The 14,973-nt window shown below is 52.5% G+C and overlaps 1 protein-coding gene across 8 annotated transcripts in view; it reads right to left on the minus strand.

Annotated features, from left to right (window-relative positions):
• NFATC2 (nuclear factor of activated T cells 2) overlaps positions 1–14,973 on the minus strand; it is a 154,634-nt gene that overhangs the window by 12,384 nt on the left and 127,277 nt on the right. The window lies entirely within an intron of this gene.

The raw sequence follows: 14,973 nt of genomic DNA on the forward strand, positions 1-14,973 counted from the left end.
GGGGAGCGCGGGGCAAGGAGAAACCGCTCCATGCCGAGCTACGTTCCTCGTGTCACTGAAGCGCACAGAAGTCCCTCGAGGCCTCTGAGAAAAAGTCCAAAACCACAGGCCTGCCTCACGCCACCTTTCCTTCGAAAACCAGCACAGCTCCTGCTGCTTAGAAAGGATTCATTGGCTATTTGCTGAATCACCTAGTCTCATCTCCACCTTATCCTTCCATCAGTTCACCTTCCAGATTGTTCTGTGTCCTGCCACGTGTGTCATGACCCGCTGACCACACAGCCCACCCCCCAACAAGAAGGACACCCTTACATATATCCATGTGTTTCCAGAGCCCGACCTAAGCCCATCTCCCCCAAGGGGGCATCCTGACCACTTCATGCTCCATGAGCCTTAGGCATTTGGTCCTGAAATTGGCCCCTGAAAGCTTTCAGCCACATCTGTCTCCCTCTCGAGGCCCTCAGCCCAGTTTGGTGTGACAACTGATGGACCTCACTGTCTGTCCAGCAAGTGCTGGTGCCACATGCACCTGGCAAGCCCTCAGCGTGGAGCCCCCCTGACCGTCTGCCCGCCCGGGGAGGAGGAGGAGGAGGAGGACGGTGCAGGAGCAAGCAGCTGGGTGACCGCAAGACACACCTGGGCCCCGGGCCCCCCAGCCACCCTGTCCAGGCCAAGAAGCCACTGGCTGCCTGGAAAGGAATTCCACCAGTCCAAGAGGGACCTGATCCTACATTTCTCCCAGTGAGAGTCACAGGCCCGGGCCTGGCACGGACAGCTTGCACCTCACCACTTGGAGTGCCCGGCGAGGACTGTGTGTGTGACATCACCCCTGGTGTCCCTCAGATACCTTAGCTCTTCCAGGACATGCGAACAGAGCCCTAACTCCTGACTCAAGCCCCGCGAGCAAACCTTCACCTTGCTCGGGACAGCACAGTCCGTACTAGGGACCCAACTGTGTCCCCCAGCTCCCGATGGGGAAGGCTGGACCCCCAGTGTGATGATTGGAGGCGGGCCTTTCCAGTCTCTGGAATTCTGTTAGGGCAGCTGCTCTGCCCAAGACCACCACTGATATCTCCGCATGTGCCCCCAGGGTGGGCGTCCGCCAGCGTGGCACCCAGGGTCACCATCGGGGCAGGGTGTGAGCAAGCAATAGGCGCGGTCGCGGCCCAGCGTTCTCCCCACCCCCCCACACACACCCCTGTGCACCGCACGGCTAAGCCGCCTCTCCCCGCCGCACACCTGGCCTCTCTGCACACAGCCAGCCCCTACTGCGGCCCGGCTCCTCTGGCCAGTAGCCCCCTCCCCTCCCCTCCCACCCTGACCTCAGCGGTGTGGCCTTTCTGTGTCTGGCAGGGTCGTACGTGTTGAGGGTGGTGACCACGGCCGGCCCGGCACAGGGGCTGAGGGCAGTGAGCAGGGACCTACACCCAGGGCAGAGCCGCAGGGAAACACGCAAGGGGGTGCCAGGGTCCAGGTCTGGCCAGCTCGGCCCTGCCGTGGACTTGAGGCAAGCCTCGACCCACTCCGCACCTGCCCTGCAGAAAGGGGGCAATGCTGGTTCTTAATCTGAGAGGGAATTTGAACAGTTTTAGAGGGAATCAGTGTGTTGACACAGGTGCTGTAAACAGCATCCAGCATGTTGCAAGCACCCCCGACACACATTCACCAATGGAATGGGAGCCAACTGTAATTGTAATGCAAGTTACCAGAAAACTCTGTGTTGGCGTCCGTTCCTATTAACATGGCTGGTGTGTACTAGTCTACCTCACAGAAAACATTTGGTTAACAGATTGAATTGATGGGTGACCAGGCCACCTTCTCTCACCAAAGCACTTTCACCTTGGAAGCTGCTCTAAATTTGCAGTGTGGGTGGGTCTGAGGTCAGCCAGGCCCCCAGAGGTGCATTTTCACATCCTGCCGAGAGGGCCCTCCTGCCCCGACCCAGGCCACCCTCCACAGTGCGCCGGCTGCACTGGGCCAGCGGCATGCACAGCGGCCTCTGAGTCACCAACCTTCTGCGAGCCAGAGGCCCCGGAAGCCAAGCCCCCCGGAAGCCCCAGTGTCTTACCAGCAAGACCGCGTGGCCTACGAGAAAAATGCTCCACCTTGTCCCAAACTGTCCTCAGGTCTCGGGATGAGTAAACATGGCACTTATGAGGCTCCGGTTTCGAGTAAGAAGCTGAGGTGCTAACTGGGGGGAGGGCAGGTCGGTGGCTGGCAGCCAAGAAGGTGCCAAGCACTGAGGGGCGGGGGGAGGTGCCCTGTGCTGAGCCAGCCTCCGAGGAGATGCCCTCTGCCTGCTCTGGTCCAGCAATGTGAGACGGGCCACACGTCCTGGCCAACTTCCTGGGGCCTCAGTCCCAGCAGCCTCCCCCAAGCCCACCGTCCACCCGAATCAGACCTCACGATGCAGAGCTCCAAATCCACATGCAATCCCCCTCCATCAAGGCTGAGAGGGCAGTGTCCGAGCTGCACCCCAGGCATTGACAGCGGAGCTTGGCTCCTTGGCAAGACAGGCGGCAGGTGGTCAAGTTCATTTCCACAACTTCTAAAGGACCGCACATGCATGGGCCCATGAAACAACATTCAGTGAGCGCCCTCTTGCCAAGCCCGGGCTTTCACATATATCGTCTCATTTATGGTCACTGACAGCTCTGGGCACATGCCAGCGTTCACAGAAGCTTAGCATTAGCTGGACCAGGGTGAAGCCCACCTTTCCCTCGCACATGGTTACCATGGTGATGGCCCCTTGTTGGCGGGGAGGGTTAGCATGGCTCAGGCTAGAAGGGCCTGTATCTTGAAGTTCGAGACATGGTCACTGGGTTGTCATCACCCTGTGAGAGCAGGGACCTCGTCTCATTCACTGCCATAACCCCAGCACCAAGGACAGAGCCCAGCACACAGCAGGCGCTCAGTAAATGTTCACGGAGACAGCCGAGTCAATGAGTGAAACACAAACTCCTAACTGGTTTAGATTTAACCAGAATTTGCCCAGTTAATTCTGTTTTCTTTTGTGGCCTCCAGTGGCTGGTCTGAAACCCCGGCTAATAGGAAGGTGGTAGGTCAGCTGTTGTGTTAGTTGCAGATGAAACCTTCTGAAGTGACAGATGGCAGGACTTCCCTGGTGGTCCAGTGGGCAAGAATCTGCCTTCCAAGGCAGGGGAGTGGAATAAGAATTTTATGCAGCAGAATAATAATTACAATTATTTTTTAAAATTTAGATCACTTTCTACAAAGCATTCCACATATAATTATGATTAAATAGAGCAAGGAGATGCCCTCGGTCTGCTCTGGTAATCCTACAGAGTAGGTATTAACTGTCCCCATTTCACAGGTGATGAAACAGGCACAGAGAGATAGGGGGTCACACACAGCTTATACAGGTGCTAAGTCACAGAGTTGGAATTTAAACCTACCCAGCTTGCCTCAATCTACTGAAGATGGGAATTGTTTTGTAATTATCACCTGGCAGTCAGAACTTGCTTCTTTGACTGCAGCTCTGAGCAGAGACTAGTCCTTGGGAGACCCCAACTTTTATCAAGGTTACACAGTAGAAGTCACCCATCTAGTATTCAAGGAAAAATGAGAGTGCAGTAACACACCATGTTCACTGCAGTTGATCTAGGGGATGAGATTTAATAAGCAAAGAGTGGCTTGGCCCCTTTGGGACCACAAGGCCAAGCCTGGGGTACAAATCTAAAAGGTGAGATGGTGCTAGATATTCCTAAGACTTAATGTACAGCCAAGGCCTGGGGTTCAGCGAGAGATGGCAGGACTTCCCTGGTGGTCCCGTGGTTAAGAATCTGCCTTCCAAGGCAGGGGATGCATCTCTGGTGGAGGAACTAAGATCCCACCGGCTGTGGGGCAGCTAAGCCAGCGTATCGCAACTACTGAGCCCACGCGCTCTAGAGCCCACACTCCACAACAGAAGCCCACGCACTGCAATGAAGAATCTGTGCGGCCAAAACAGAGAGAGAGATGGCAGTTTCCCAGGTGTGACTAGAGCCGTCTCTGCTTGCTTCTGTTGGCAATAATCTCCAGCAGGAGAGGAAAGTTGAAGCCCGCTCCCTACAAAATCACCAACAACCTGTGTATCCAGACCCGAGAGAACCTGAGCCTCCCCGTGGTGTCACTCTGGTTCTGGCTTGGGGCTCTGGTGGCATAGAAGGTACCCTCTCTCCATCTTAGCCTCCAGAGTCAGGGGCCCATGTGACGGGGAGCTCCAGGAGATCCCACAAAGTGACAGAGGTGAGTGGCTGCCAGGCTGCAACTATACACAGCTGGACGCCCGCTGGCCTTCAGTAAGAATTCCATTTGGATGAACTCTCACCAGCCAGCACCACCCACTGCTGCGACCCAGGGATCCCACTTGGCCTCAGCAAAGGCCATTCCTTTAAGATCGAAGCAGATGCATTTCTCTTCCTCACTGTCCCCGGTACGCCCGCCCCCCAGCCTGCCTTCTACACTCCAAATGCGCCAAGCATACTCCTACCCCAGGGCCCTTGCACTTGCTGTTCCCTCTCCAAGGATGCTGTTCCCTTAGGTATCCGCAGGCCTCTCAGCAGGATCTCTGCTCGTGTCACCTCAGGGATGCTCCCCTTCTGGAATAGCAGCCCCTCTGCCACTACTGTCCATGCCCCTTGGCCCTACCTTACCTTTTGTCATAGCACTTGTTCTACCTGGTGTTACCATCAATGCTTAGACCATGAGCTCAAGGAGAGCAGTCTGTGTTCCCTGCAGTATCCCCGGCAGTGAACAACACATAGCTGTTGGGTGAATGGCTAAATGAAAGAAGGAACAAATGAATGGACAAACTGTGGCTTCTGAGTATTGGCAATCCAGTGTTGACTTCGTCGTGGTCAGACGTGGGGCACTGTAATGCCCGTCTCTGCAGAGAAGATTGCAAGGGAAACAGAAATCATGTTTTGCTGTCCTAGGGGAAACCCAGGGGCTCTGAGCTGTGGGCCAGGCTCTCTGTCCCCTGCGGGCTCCTTATCTGACTGGTGGAGTCCTGGCTCCAAAGTTCCACAAGGACCACAGCCCCCAGAGCATCTTGCACCGAGCTTGGTATGCAGTCAGCATGTTAAACTACGCCGTGAACAGGCTTGAGATGTGACTGGAATCTAGGACTCTCAACCTTCGTTTTTCACTCCGTCCAGCTTCAAGGAGGAGAAACTTTCTCCATTTGTTAGCATCTCTATTCTGAGTGCATTTCATCTGCCAACTGGGATGTGGCTACAAATTGCCCATGAAAAGACCTTAGCAGGAGGCAGATTTTTAAGAGCAGCCTAGCCTCAGGATGGTGACTGCAGCCATGAAATTAAAAGACACTTGCTCCTTTTAATAACTTTTAAGAAAAGTTATGACCAGCCCAGACAGCATATTAAAAAGCAGAGACATTACTTTGCCAACAAAGCTCCATCTAGTCAAGGCTATGGTTTTTCCAGTGTTCATGTATGGATGTGAGAGTTTTGACTATAAAGAAAGCTGAGTGCCGAAGAATTGATGCTTTTGAACTGTGGTGTTGGAGAAGACTCTTGAGAGTCCCTTGGACTGCAAGGAGATCCAACCAGTCAATCCTAAAGGAAGTCAGTCCTGAATATTCATTGGAAGGACTGATGCTGAAGCTGAAACTCCAATACTTTGGCCACCTGATGCAAAGAACTGACTCATTTGAAAGACCCTGATGCTGGCAAAGATTGAAGGTGGGAGGAGAAGGGGACGACAGAGGATGAGATGGTTGGATGGCATCACTGATGCTATGGACATGAGTTTGAGTAAACTCCGGGAGTTGGTGATGGACAGAGAGGCCTGGTGTGCTACAGTCCATGGGAGTCAAAAGAGTCGGACACGACTAAGCGACTGAACTGAACTGAACTAAGCCTCAGGAAACTGGAGACACTTAGAGATATAAGGGTCAGCTTTCCAGCTACAGCTCTTTGTCATTCCAACCCTGGGGACGAGTCCCCTGGGGCCACTGAGCTTCGAGGGGAGGAGGCAGGTGTGGGGACCGTGGTGATGAGCTTGTGAGGTGCAGCCCAGCCCATGTGGCAGGGCCAGGGGCCAGAATGACAGCAAGCCCTGCGAGAGGGGGCTTGCGCTTTACCTCTCTTATAACAGATGCCCTTGAGCAGGTTTGAGAAGGACCCTGTAAACACACAGTCCTGTACAGCATCCATTTTCCCCAACTTGAATGAAGGATTCGATCTAAAGTTGACATCAGGATTCAGTGCCATTCTGTGAAGCCTGATGAGCTGACTCTCTTAATGTGTCTGCAGAAAAGCCAAAAGACACTTACTGGGGAACAACCAGCTGGTGACTAAACCTACCAGAAATCAAGAATATCCACAAGGTGGCTGTGATTAAGAACTGTCACCGGGGACAAACTCATCTATGGAGCAAAGCTGAGAGACCAGGAAGGCCGCCAGCACTCGCTTGGAAACACCGTTTACAGTGATGGGTTACAGGCCCGCAGGGAAAGGATGGGCTTCTCAATGGATGAGCTGGGACACCCCTCATCCACAGAGAAAGCAAGGAAATGAGAACTGTACTTTGTTTTGGACATGCCAATGGAATTCGGGTGGATTACAAACTTAAGTGTGAAAGGTAAGGCCGTGATGTAAGTGGAAGACAATACAGGAGAAGCTTCACCTTCTGTCATCCGGGGAGAAAGGGACTTCCTAGACCAGTTCTTCCAGCTCGAGGAGCATCAGAATAACTGGCAGGCTAGTAAAAGTGCTGATTGCTGGGCCAACCCTAGTGTTTCTGATTCAGCATGTCGGGGGGGGGGTGGGCGGGGCCCAAGAATTTGCACTTCTGACATGCTCCCAGGTCACACAGATGCTGTCAGTCCCATGACACATTTTCAGTAGCACCATCCCAAACAATGCTCAGAAAGCACAGACTTTTTCAAAGATAAATGTAACTACATTACAAGTTGCTGTTCGTGGAGAGAGAGCATCTCACTCACACGAGTTGTGCCAACACTTGAGTAATCATCAGCATCAAACGGTGGGAGGGTGCGGAGCCATGGAATGACTTCTCCGAGGCTGATGGGAGAATAAACTGGTACAACCGCTTCCGAAGACACTTTGGTGTTGTCAACTAACGCGGCAGAAGTGTACGCCCAGTGACCAAGCAATTCCACTTGTAAGTACAACCAGACAGAAACTCTTCTGTGTGCACAGAAAGGACATTCTGGAAAGCACTGTTTCTACCAGCATAGGGGGGAAAAAACTGGAAATGACCAGATGTCCACAATCAGTACAGTGGATTGACGAGCTCTACAATGGACTACAACAAGGCAGAGAAGAGGAAAGAAGTGCAGCTATAAAAACGACAACCTTTGAATGGCCATGAACGTCATGTTGAAGGAAAAAGCAAGCTGCAGAAAACTAGTTACAGCGTGACCGCGTTTATGTGAAGTTCATAAGCATGCAAGACTTGTGCAACTCAACATCTTGCTTAGAGAGTCAAACAAGTGGTGAAATTATTTTTTTTCAAGCAAAGAGACAAACACAAAATTGAGTGAGGATAGCACTAAGTCTAAGGTGGGAGGGGAGAAAATACATTTCAAAATTCTGTGCTCCATGGAGGTCAACCCGGTGCCGGGTGACAACCTAGAGGGGTAGGATGAGGTGCGTGAGGGGAGTTCAAGAGGGAGGGGACGTGTGTGTACTGAGGGCTGATTCACACTGTTGTCTGGCAGAAGCCAGCACAATATTGTAAAGCAATTACCCTCCAATTCCAAATTTTTAAAAAAGAGTGGGAAAAAAATGTGCTCAATCCAGGCTTAGAGCATCATGGGTATGACCACTGCAGAAGAGAGACAGACCCAAGCACTCTGATGGAGGAACACTCTGCAACCTGGGAGGGAGCCTCGCCCAAAGCATCAGACCCAACCCGATCCAGCCGCTCGTTTCACTACTGATTCACAGGAAATGCTGGGGACGAAGCAACAATGATCAACAGCACCTAGGAGCTGCAGTCAACAAAACCCAGGCTCCGTGCAAGCCACCTGTTTCTCCAAAGCAAAGACAGCTAGGGGGAAAGATGAAGGGCGCCCAGACAAGGAAAAGAAACAGAAATCACAGTTCAACAGTCAAGACAAACCGTGGGAAAAAAGGGCATTTATGAGGCGTTTGAAAATCTGAGCACGGAGTGTGATAGTAAAGATTTTAACATACTATATACATAAAATGGGCTTCCCAGGTGGCACCGTAGTAAAGAATCCACCTGCCAGTGCAGGAGACTCGAGTTCCATCCCTGGGTCAGGAAGGTCCCCTGGAGTAGGAAATGGCAACCCACTCCAGTGTTCTTGCCTGGGAAATGCCATGGTCAGAGGGGCCTGGTGGGCTACAGTCCATGGGTCGCAAAGAGCTGGACATGACTGATTACACATACACACACACATATAAAATAGAATATATGTGTGTATGTGTATAATTAAATCACTTTGTTGTATACCTGCAGCTAACCCAACATTGTAAATAAATGATACAATTAAAAAAATTTTTTAATAAAAAATTAGCCTAAAAAAGAGGTTCACTGTGAGAATGAAAATTAGAAGTTTTTTTTAAAAGACTCCTCTTGTAGAGAAACAGAACTGAAAGATTTGCAAATGCAAAATGTTTTAGAAGCCAGAAGAGTACAAAAACAATGGTTATGCTCTTTTTCTTTACACTTGGGGTAGGTACACAGTATTTATTTGTATTATTTTTTTATATCTTACATGTATTTAATGAAGGCCATCTGGCATTTAAAGGAAAGAAGGAAGAGCAGGAGAGAGAAGGATGGAAGGAGAGGGGAGGTGGGAGACGCGCGGAGGAGGAGGAGGGGACGGGAATGGAGCGAACCGAGAAGGAAGACAAGACCACACAGGCCGCCTTGTGCCTCCGGCCCAAGAACCAGCCTGGGGAACAGCGGCAGCGTGCCCGTGAGGGAGCGGGTGAGGGGGCTTCCGGCACACACGGCAGAGGAGAAGGTCGCCACCTCTGAGAGGCCCTCCCAGACAAGACTGTCCGAAGTCCCCTCTCACAGCGTCTGTGTCTCTCCTTCAAAGCGTGTCTCAGCGTCAGAAACACGTTTCTGTCGCACTTACTATCCCTCTTTTCCATCAGACTGCAAGACCCATCAGGCAGGGACCGCCCCTCCATCACCCGGCACCTGTCAACTGACCTAGCTGGCCTCAGCTGTCAAGAAGTCGTCCTGTAAGCTGGCACCTTCTGAGCGCTTGCTCGGTGCCGGGTCCTGGCCTAAGAAATCTACATGCATTAACCAGTCAGCGTTCACCCGGCTCCCCGAGTAGGTGGTATTATTATTATTATTCCCATTTTGCAGTCCAGTAAACCAAGAACTCAGCTGAGAGGCCTCGCTCAGAGTGATGGCCAGCAGGTGGCCGAGCCAGGACTTAAACGCAGGCGGGATTCCAGGGCGCAGACTTGGAACCGCTCTGCCCTGCCTTCCTGCCTCGCCAGTAAACGTTGGTTTAATGGTAAAGACAGCAACTTTTTGTTCAGACCTGAAATGACCAGAGTTAACTGTTGCAGTCCGGGAGGCCCTGGCTGCATCAGCTCGTTTCTCCTGTGGCCCACCGCAGGCCTTGAGCTGTCCCTCTGCACAAGCGCACACACTACGTGTGGCCACGTTACCAACCACAACGCGAGTCAGCAAATCAGTGCCCTCCGATGAGTTCTCTGCCTGCTACGTAGTAGCTGTAGGTGCTCAGCAAGAGTGTCAAGTAGAACTGACTGAATTGAAAGAATTGAGGCCAGAATGCCAAACCTTCCAGTGCAGAAATTAGGGGTGCCAGTGTCTACGTGGAAACATCCCATCTTCTTTCTCCCTAAGAGATCCATCAGCCTGAATGAGCCCCAATGGGAATTCGGGGCACCCACAGGTGGAGGCCCTTGTCCTACCAGTCACCCCTATTTCAGCACCTTTCCTTCCTGCCCCCCTTCCATCAGCCAAACAGACGGGCCCCTGAAAGTCCAGCAGATCCCTCAAGGCAGTCCCCAGGGCTGCAATTTAGAGCTTGAATTTAGGCACCTTCAGGGTCAGGTGCCAAGAGCCTGTGGCCAGGTGACCCCCATGACCTGCACTCTGACATCAGACAGCTAGGGCTGGGGTGGGGGACAGGCTGGTGCCCAAAGGGGTGGCACCAGGGGACGGGGGTGAAGTCCTTCCCCCTCGTCAGAGGAGAACAGGAGGCTGGCGGGCAGGGGGGGCAGGTACCCTCTTCTCTGAAAGGGGGCGGGGCTGAGCAGGAGAAGGGGTTTCTGGGCTGAAGCGTGAATTTCTCAGAAGCCTGGCAGACTGGAAAACACAGGGCTGGCTTCTGTCTTCCACCCCCAGAAATGCCAGGAGCCCGGGCAGGGAGGGAGGCCCCGCTGGGCTGGGAGAGCCCAGCCAGGCCTAGGTGCAACATGGCGCTGTTTACAGAGGGAAGCCCCGGGCCAGCCTGGATGCCCACTGCAGGGCATCCCCAGCCACTAGCTCACGCGCTCCGCCCGCGGTGCCCCAGGGGACGCGCCTCCGGGAGGACAGGGGCTCTGGAAGGTGGCAGCCGGAATCAGGGCACCGGAGGCAGCAGGGCCGCCTCTTGGCATGAAAGGGGGGAGCGAGCCTGTGGGTGTCTCCACAAAAAGAGGGCTCTGGAGTCCAGAGGGCGCCCTGGCCAGGCTCCGTAGGCTCCCACGCGGACAGGAGGGCAGGTCGAAGCTGCGCCCTGCGGGCGGCCCGCTCCTGCCGTTGCACAATCGTTTCCATGGCACTCAGCTTTGCTGTCACAACAACTCCAGGATGGCCCAGCGCTGGGCAGTGCTGCCGGCTGGAGGCGAGCAGTGCACTTTCGAGCAGGCCCTGAAGCCAGCACATTTTTGAAGGCCTGCCCCGGCCCGGTCTCTGGACTCGGCCTCTGTCAAATCCACGGAGCAGTCAGGGGCCTGGAGAGCGTGGCATCGACGGGGTGCCCAGGGGCCTGCTGGGGGCCCCCGTGTTGTCCCCACAGGGATGGGATTCCTCACTGCCACCCCACTAAGAACCAGCGGGACACTCAAGGGCCCCAAACTCCAAGCTGGCCTTACGATGCCAAGCGAGGAAAATGCCCCCACTGCTCCCAATAAATATAACTTAACTACTGCTGTGAAGGCGAGGTGCTCAGTCGCTTCAGTCGTGTCCGACTCTTTGCAACCCTGTGGACTGTAGCCAGCCAGGCTCCTCTCTCCATGGGATTCTCCAGGCAAGAATACTGGAGTGGGTTGCCATGCCCTCCTCCAGAGAACCCTCCCAACCCAGGGATCGAACCCGTGTTTCACGTCTCCTGCGTGGGCAGGTGGGTTCTTTACCACTACTGCCACCTGGGAAGGTGACTGACTAACATCTTAGGCTTACAGGCATTTGATTAAACATCCACCACTTCAATTCTGTGGTTCTTCCCCCTACATCTCTCAAACGTTCTTAAAGGTCTTTTGCAAAGCTCACAGCCCTTGGTTCCAAAGCTGTAGTGATAAGACCTGATTCTAGGACGTGGGGCACAGGTCATCTCCCCAGATTTTATATGCTATCACACCTTGCTAGCAGTTGCTCTGGACTTTATTTGTACTCCTGAACTCCCAAAGAAATGTATGGCATCTTTCCTCCAAAAAAAAACTAGATAAAGAATATCTATATTCACTGGCTGTGTGATCTTGGGCCAGTTACTTAACCTCTCTGGACTAGTTTTTTTCATTTATAAAACAATAGTAATTATAGTCCATGCTTCATGAGGCTGTTGTGAAGATTAAATTACTTAATATAATGATGTCTTAGAAGAGTGCCTGGAATATAATAAGTGTAAGTATTAGCTTCTATTATTATTAAAAAGTAGTAGTACCATTGTGGTTTTATGATGAATAGTTTTAAGTCATTTAAGACCCAAGCAGTATATAATCTCCATTTCATTTGGGGATATTCATTCAGTTCCACAAATAATGTGGTGAGCATCTTACATGCAGGGAGCCGGGCTGGACCGCATAAAGTGGACTTTAGAAAACGCTGTGAGGGGCTCACCTGCCATGTGCAAAGTCAGCCCAAGGGCGGCTGGGGTACAGACAAGTTAGAGACATTGGTCCTCACCACTCGGAGCCTTGAACTTGAGCAGGAGGGAAAAAATACACAGAAACACCTAAAAGGTATATGTAATAAACAGCAACTGCAAGGGACCAGGTGTGTCTCCAGGACTCACACGAACAGAAAAACTCTATGGCTGCAGGGAGCAGAGAGCTTGTCAGAGCCTTGAAATGGTGGTCAGATTTCAAAAAGCCTCAGGGAGAGGGTAGGACATTCTAGGCAGAGGTGATGGCTTGGGCACAGGTTCAGAGGCAAGAAAACCTCAACACAGCGACGTGTTCTCCTCCACTCAAAGCCAAGAGGGGTGGACGAGGACACTAACACATCCAAACAGTGGGCGATGCATCTGCAGGCGTAACTAAAATCTTTCTATAGCCCCATTTTAAAATATGTAATAGCTTTTAGGGTCATGGCTAGGACCTGAAATGTGTCCCTTCCTTTTATCTTTTTTTCCCTTAATTTTTTTTAAAGTAAACACATGCATATGGCAAAGACGAAAAAAAATTCCAAACCATAAAAACAAACAGGAAAAGGTCCCTCTTCTACACTTGCTTCCAGCTGCTCAGCACCCCCTCGCGTGGCCGACTCTCATTAACAGATAGTGAGGTTGCTTCTGATCCTCTGCTGGCACGAACAGGACTGCCGTCGACCTCTCGCACCCTACATGCAGCAGGGTGTCCAGAGGGCCTGGGCCAGCATCCCTGACCAGGAGGCGCACTGTGAGGTCTGCACGGATGGCCTCAGCCGCAAGCGCTGATCAGCTAGTAAAGGAGGGTCAGCACGACCCTGGACAGAGGAAGATGCTGAAGCCGACAGGCACTCTGGGGAGTGCCAGCCACGTGGCTGACCCTCCTACACGCGCTTTTCATGTATCACTCCGTTTAAACCTGAAGCACTACTGTTACTCCCATTCTACAGATGGACACTGAGGTCACGGACATTAAGTCACTTGCCTATGGCAACATCTCAAATTCCTTAGGACAGATAGGGGAGAGGGGGCAGGAACAGAGTAGGGTCAGGTAATGAGCTCACTTGAGCACTGGCCAAGTCCAAGGTTCCTGCCGGTGTCCACATACGGTGTCCAGGAGGCAGGCAGATCCATGGGTCTGGAGGGAAAGCTAATTTTCTGATGTCTCATCAGAAACACAGAGTGAAAGGCCCAAGATCAAGGCTCCATTCTGTTTATGAATTGAATCTAGATTACTCTCTTACATGCATGCTTCCAACAGCTCATCCCCTGAGCCTGGAGCTTTGAGACCTGAGACCAATCACGGCTTCACTCCTCAGCCTGGTCTCATAGCTGTGATTTCCGAGATAATTAGTCTCTGCCTTCCAAAGGTGCTTATTAACTGAGAGGGCGTGTTGTTACATTGTAATTATTTCCTATACTTGCCAGCCTGTCAAACACACATCCAGACTGCAACCTTCGACCTGCCAGCAGCTTCCCTTCCCTCCAGGAATCAAATCCAAACCTCTTGCTATGGCCTCGGAGGCGCTCTGAGGTCTGGCCTGCCCTTAAAATCTCATCTTCTGGTCGTGAATCTCAACTACCCCAGGCCTCTGTTCTCTCCTCCACACAAACCAGCACTCAGACAGGCTGTTTCCTCTGTCTGGAATTCCCTGGCCCTACCTCCTCCATCAGCCCTCAGCTCAAGGTCACCTCCTCAAGGAGGCTGTCCCTGAGCGCTCCGTCTGAAGATAGATACACCCTCCTCTACCTTCAGTTCTGTGTTTTACTCAGCACCGAGCCCATCTGAAATTCGCATTACTTATTGGTGGTTGGTGTTCAGTCCCTCAGTTGTGTCTGACTCTTTGTGACCCCATGGCCTGCAGCACGCCAGGCCTCCCTGTCCATCACCATCTCCCAGAGCTTGCTCAAACTCAGGTCCACTGAGTCGGTGACGCCATCCAACCATCTCATCCTCTGTCATCCCCTTCTCCTCCTGCCCTCAATCTTTCCCAGCATCAGCATCTTTTCCAATGAGTCTGTTCCTCGCATCAGGTGGCCAAAGTATTAGAGTTTCAGCTTCAGCCCCAGTCCTTCCAATGAATATTCAGGACTGATTTCCTTTAGGATGGACTGGATCTCCTTGCAGTCCAAGGGACTCTCAAGAGTCTTCTCCAACACCACAGTTCAAAAGCATCAATTCTTTGGTGCTCAGCCTTCTTTACAGTCCAGCTCTCACATCCAGCTTCTGATTAGCATCTCCCCGAGAGACTTGGTCCCAGGAGGGCCTCTGTCTACTGCAGTCACTATTTTAGCCCAGCTTCTGGCACAAAGCCCAGAAGACAGTAGGTGCCCAGTGAATATCCATTCAGAGAAGGAATGAATGAATGGGCAGCAGTTGATTAAAGGTAAACCAAGAACAGAAATGCCCCAGGGAGACGCCTCCTGGCCGTCTCCTAAGGCAGCAGCCTACCAACCCCATGCTGGGGAGGCCTTCCCCCATATCTGTGGGGCACACAAGTCTATAAATTGCTTTTCACACATGCCTCGCCCAAGGCGACAAGCAAGGAGGAGGCCACGTGGGGCTCCGAGTCAAGCTTGCTCCGGTAACAGCCACTTACCAGCATCTGATCCTGAAGCCACTGTCCTGGGCCCTCACCAGGGAAAACACTGAACGCAGCCAGGAAGGAGGTCCCAGGGGCTTCCCACACCCCGAGGGAGCCAACAACTCTCCAGTCTACGAAACGGAGCTTTATGGTCAACACTCAACACTATGAAGCTACTGTTTCCCCCAGAATCAAGCACTGGACCCTTCTGACTGGTGGTTCTTAACTGGTGGCAGCTCTTCCTCCCAGAGAATATCTGGCAGTTACCAGTCACCGCTGGTTGTCACAGCTGGGGTGCGTGGGGGCTGGGGT

Source organism: Giraffa tippelskirchi, chromosome 13 (genome assembly GCF_054371585.1).
Source record: "Giraffa tippelskirchi isolate mGirTip1 chromosome 13, T2T-mGirTip1v1.2.pri, whole genome shotgun sequence".
In the NCBI taxonomy this organism is placed as follows: Eukaryota; Metazoa; Chordata; class Mammalia; order Artiodactyla; family Giraffidae; genus Giraffa; species Giraffa tippelskirchi.